Source organism: Palaemon carinicauda, chromosome 15 (assembly GCF_036898095.1).
Source record: "Palaemon carinicauda isolate YSFRI2023 chromosome 15, ASM3689809v2, whole genome shotgun sequence".
NCBI lineage: Eukaryota > Metazoa > Arthropoda > Malacostraca > Decapoda > Palaemonidae > Palaemon > Palaemon carinicauda.
In genome coordinates, this window is record NC_090739.1 from 99,250,930 (window position 1) to 99,256,929 (window position 6,000).

Genomic DNA, 6,000 nt, shown 5'->3' on the forward strand with positions numbered 1-6,000 from the left:
TACCTGTTTTTTTTTTTTTTTTTTTTTTTTTTTTAATTATAAGCTCCCAAATATTCATGCACAAGTTCCTGGATGTTGTTCTACAATATTAATTTTTTCCCACCCTCCCCTTCAGTTCCCCTATGATTATAATCACATAAAAATATCTCCAAGAGAGAAAAAAAGTCTATTTCGGAATTCAGTATAATTTCATCTATTTTTGGTAATTGATTATGTTAAAAAGACTCTCCACCCAGTAAATAGCTATTGTTGCCCGTGTGAAAGTAAAATATATCCCCAAAATAAGGATCCATGATGTTTGCACGCTCAGCACATCCATGTACCGCTTGCCCAAATAGAGAAGTGATGTAATGTTAATTTTGCCAGCGTAGCGACCCATGGTGGAGCATAAGCCATTAGAAAGATGTGAAGTTCACCACTTTAATTTCCATTCACTTATATGAACCATGTATATATATATATATATATATATATATATATATATATATATATATATATATATATATATATATATATAAATATATTAACTAGTTATCCTGTGTTTATTTTGTATTTCTGACCATTATTTTCGGTCCAAATCACTCATTTTGGCCATTTCCCCATCCAAAAATTCCGGTTTCCTAATGTGGTCCCCTATAATTGTCTTTATAGAAGGAGGTCCAAAAACTCTTAAATGGATAGTCTGGCCCAATAATCATGGTCAGAAATGCATAAAACACAAGATAGCGAGTAGGAAAAAATGTATAGTTCATGTACTTGGGTCGAAATTAAAATATCATATATTTACCCAATGGACTTAAAATGGCAATAAAATGATGTTCACAATAGCATCATTTCAGACTTTTCTTAGGGAGGGGGGGGGATGGGAAGAGACACTTTGGCGAGCGAAGAGAGCCTAATCAGCTGGGGGGCTCAAAGGGGGGTGGGGGCGCTGTATTCCTACGGTGGAACTTTTATATATTTTGTGCTATTTTGTGTGCTTTTTGAAGCCACATAAGCAAGGCAGTTCAACCAATATCATGTACTCCTACTATTGTTCATTTATATCGTCATCATTGGTGTTAACGTTTATAAATAGTGTAGAATAGACATACAAGGATCAAGAAGCAAAGTATTTTAGGGATATTTCATAATTTGAATGCACATTTGAAAAGAAAACATGATAATTTCTCTTTATCTTTACATTTTAATGAAAATATATTTTATAAATCGATCTATAGAGCCAATGGCTGGCAATGCCGGACATTAATGAAAATTATGAAATAACTGCATCATAATTGTAATGGAATTTTTATTAAGGTTATGAAATAGAAATAATAATTTAATAATTTGAGTATCAATGGAAATAGAATAACATAAAAGTAATACTGTTGATAATTTGAGTGCCATAATGAAAATAAAATTATGTAAAATCTTTGGATTAGATTCCCAAAGAGAATTACTCCATCGGGTACCGGCATTGTCTCGTGCAAGTGAAATCATTCACTAGCTCTTCTAAATCAAATGACTTAACCATGTGTTTTTCTGTGGCCATCAACAACAAAGAAAATAGCCGGTCATAACCAGTTGTAGTTTGCAAATAGTTCTTCACACGTTTTAACATAGAAAAAGAAAGAAAGAAAAAAAAACTGTTGTTACTAGCAGTAGTGACTAGAATGGTTAATAAGATTTTAAAAAGGATACCTAGCAACTCAAAAAAGGCAACCGGTAAAGTATTTAGAGCAGAGTACACATTGAATTGGTCCGTTTGTTTCTTTTGTTTTTCTAAGAATGCCTTTGCAGAATGAATCTGTGAAACCAAGAGGTCTGAATCAATGTGTTCACTGCAGCACTTTCGAATATTTAGTTTTTCTTCACCAAAGAACTACTGTACTTTGATTGACAATCAATGTAGAGAGAGATTGAAATAAATCAATGTTATTGCTGAATCTACAGTAAAATTCAGCAGTGCACTTATCTTTTACTGGCAGATACAAATCTGTCGTCAAATGTTGCTTCAGATTGATGTTATGAGAAGATGCCAGTTGCCAATGCCACTTCCCGGTTGTACTTGTTGTGAGATATTCTTTAAGTCTGTTTGATGTTTGTTGTATTCTCTTGCTATTAGCTAATCCCACTATGACACTTACCTCTGGTACGTCAATTCCAAGTTTTTTTTTTCTAACAAACTCTTGTGCTTCATCATACAACTTCTCATATTTCTTGTCAATTCTCATATCTATCAAATTTGTTTTTTGTTGATATGATTTGATATACGACTCTTAACAATGGATATACCTTTTATTGAAGTTGTTCTGACAGACAATTTGTTTGCATGAACAATTTCTCTGTAACAAACAGACAAACTATGAATCTCCAAGATTCCATTTTTGACTTTAGGTCAGATGCCTCCATAGAAACTTCATTACTTGACCCGGATAGAGAATTTAGTACTGCAAGAATATCTTCATATCATGTACGAATTTTGTAAATATTCCTGTGCCAATAGAACCATCTTGTTTCATCTGTTCTTTCTAATTCTAGTACCTGTCGTCCCAGATCCTTTTGTGATTTAACAAAAAGCTTATGTCTTGAGTTGCTATTTGAAACATAGTTATAAAAAGTTTGTATGGTTGAGAAGAAATCTGCAAAGTCATCAAACAGACTTAAAGAATATCTCACAGCAAGTACAACCGGGAAGTGGCATTGGCAACTGGCATCTTCTCATAACATCAATCTGAAGCAACATTTGAAGACAGATTTGTATCTGCCAGTAAAAGATAATGAGGACTAGATTGAGCCTAAGTGCGTAGCAATGTATGTAGATGGTATGAGGTACTTTCTCTGCTACACTCGCCCCATCATGACCCTGTGCTATGCAATTTACCAGTAATAATCCTAGCTCATATAAATTCTTCAGAATGAAATTTGCAAGGGATTCGGCATCTAGTTTTTGCATGTGATACATACCACAACATCTCTCCTGGGTCATTTTACCACCAAAGAACCTGATTATTATGCTTAATTGCTCTTTTCTTGATTGATCTCTTGTCTCATCTACTAATATTGAAAAATACTTTGCCTTCTTAATTTGTGTAGATACATTTTGAGGAATTTATTATCAAGCACCTTTATTAAATCATTTTGATATTCAGGGAACGTGTAGTGGCCATACCTTACTTTTATTTTCTATGCAAAATTTCATTTGCATCTAATACCATATCGAGCATCTAATAGATGTTTCCTCTATTTTCTGAGGGTTCACGTTCATCATGGCCACGGAAGGCTAAACCCTCCCTACCCAGTAAACTTGTGACACGCAGCAAACACTCCACATGTTCTGTTTACCTCTATTTCTTTTGACCTGCTGGCATCAACTTTATCTTTTATTGAACTGTTTCTTGCTGTTGTTGTTGACTGCCATAAAGTTCAGGCAACTTTTCATAGCATTTGCATGTCTTCTACTCTCAGAATGTTTTTCTAATAAGTTTGAGGAATCCCTCCATACCTAAATCCCACTTAAATAAATGTACGCTTACCACGAAACTCACCTCTTTAAAAGTCAACTTTTTATTGTTCACGTGTCACAAAAAATATATAAAAGTAAGTGTGATGTTAAAGTGATGACACATTTGAATCTTGGCAGGAATAATGAAAAACAGTTGTTGTTACTTCTTGGGGTTTAGGGATTGAGGGGAAAGGAGAGGTTTAAGAGGGGCAAGTTGAGTCTTGGGAAGGCAATTGCCTGCCCCGCCACCATCAAATGATGCCCCTGGGTGTTCAAAGTATAGTCGATAGTAAGCCTAGGCCCAATTAGTCCCACAGAGAAAAAGGCCAAAATATCAAGCACCTGCCTATTTCTTATCGCGAATTCCAATTTTACTACAAATTAAAGCGTAATATATTAACCCTCACTGGACTATGATAATACCTGTTCATACATGCCCAACAGAAATTACCAAAGTGTTCATGCAAGACTCCCAAATGAGTGAAGCTAGGCCCAGGTGGCAAGTCAGGTCGGTGAGTCATCGATTATCTCCTGTCTGGCCCACCTTCTCTTTGTGGGTCTTGCGTCTAGGTATTCAAAGTTGAAACCAGAACCCACTAAGAGAAGATCAGGCAAACAGGAGATTATTGATGTCTCATCGACCTGGCTTGTCACCTAGCCCAAGCCTCACTCACTTTGTTTGGACTCATGCTCTATCATTTCGTCGTACCTTTCAAAGACATTAACATTCTACTCTAGTTAACCATTAATTTTAAGGAAAATGCCAAGTAACTGCTCAGTTTTCGGCTGTTCTAACACTAAACCAAAAACAAAAGATAGTGAAAGGAAAATATATTTAATTAACAAATGAAGTGGAGTTCATTAGCCAGTAGAAGAATGCATATCGTTGTTCAGACACATTAAACCATAAAAATGGTAACATCGTTCAGACCACTTTGCAACCGACGATTATGTAGCCGACATAAAGTCATGCCTTTTAAATTGGGAACCAAATGGGAAAAAGAAAGTGTTGAAAAACGATACTCTGTAATCTCTTCATATTCCAAATGGCAAGTTTATTTGTTTAAAATAATAAACTTCTTATTTGCATTTTCAAATAAATTTATTACCATATATATATATATATATATATATATATATATATATATATATATATATATATATATATATATATATATATATATATATATATATATTCATACGAAGCTGGTCTAGTGTAGAGTAAATATTTTATTCATATATTTCATTTGTGTATTTAAGAGGTATATAGCCAGCTTGTAAGGTGAGCTCCTCTCATGTAGGTTTAATTATTTGTATGTAAATTACGTAAGACTTTCGTCGTTCATGTAAATGTATTTTTCATTCAAGTCAGTGTATGTAAATATACGTTATTTTTAAGAATTAACTTTTTATTTCCCATATTATGTTACAAAGTCTTGTGCAATCTCGATTAAGTGTGCTGTACGAATCATACGAGGTATGAGTGAGAGCTTATGTGATTTTTATGTTTATACAAGGTATTGCGTCATGTTTGTGAGCGATTACGCAGGTGTTATATTGCCACGTGTTTAGAATGTTCTTGAAAACCCCTGAGTTAGTTTTATCTTTTCTTTACTGCTTCGAGGACGGAGGTGAACGGAGTTATCTGAGAGAGATAGTTGCCTCCCTTGTGCGTTTGCATTCGTCAAATACGTGATTGTTGGCAACCTTATGCCACTAGGCACTTCCCCTAAGCTTCTAGAATCCCTGACCTAGAAAGATCTAGAATAATTAAAGTCAATATATATATATGTCACCAGGGATGCATAACAGCAGAAGAGATCCAGCCAGTCCCAGTGAAAGAGCCAACATCCTCTATCCTCAAGTACCTTGAGTGTGTGTCCTCTCCAAAGTGAATAAGTTTTTTACCCAACATACATCATGTGTAGTGTGTTCAAACGTTAATGAAACTTTGAAGGTGATTTCAAATTTATTGTGCTATTGTACGTGAATATGAATTTTTTGTAACTGTCCCTGTGAGATATAGGAGAAAACGTGAAGTGTATTTATATTGCTATCTGGTCGGAAACATAGTGTGAGCTATAAACATGTAAGTTTATCAGTTACTTTTATGTAAATTTCAATAAGAGTTTAATCATTAGAGCATTAAAGTGTTAACTATTTTCATTATTTATCAAGTTTCAACATTTAGGTAAAATTTAATTTCCAGTGAAACAAGTGGTTATATAATTTTCAGAGTGTAATATTTGCTTGTCTAAGTCTAAGGTTTTGTTCAGATTTAATATTTCGAGTGATTAATTTTGGTAATAGTTTTGATACTGGTGTTGTAACTTTTTATAGAATATATTTATTTTTGTAAAGTGTGTATTATTTCGATCACTAGTATTTCTTACAGAGCTCTCTCATATCCCTGTATAAGAATCGAAGTAAGAGGTTGTTTTGAATAGTTCTTAATAATAGTTACCCAGTTTGTTTTGAGTGTACGTAATAGACCTTTGGATATTCAGTGGTTT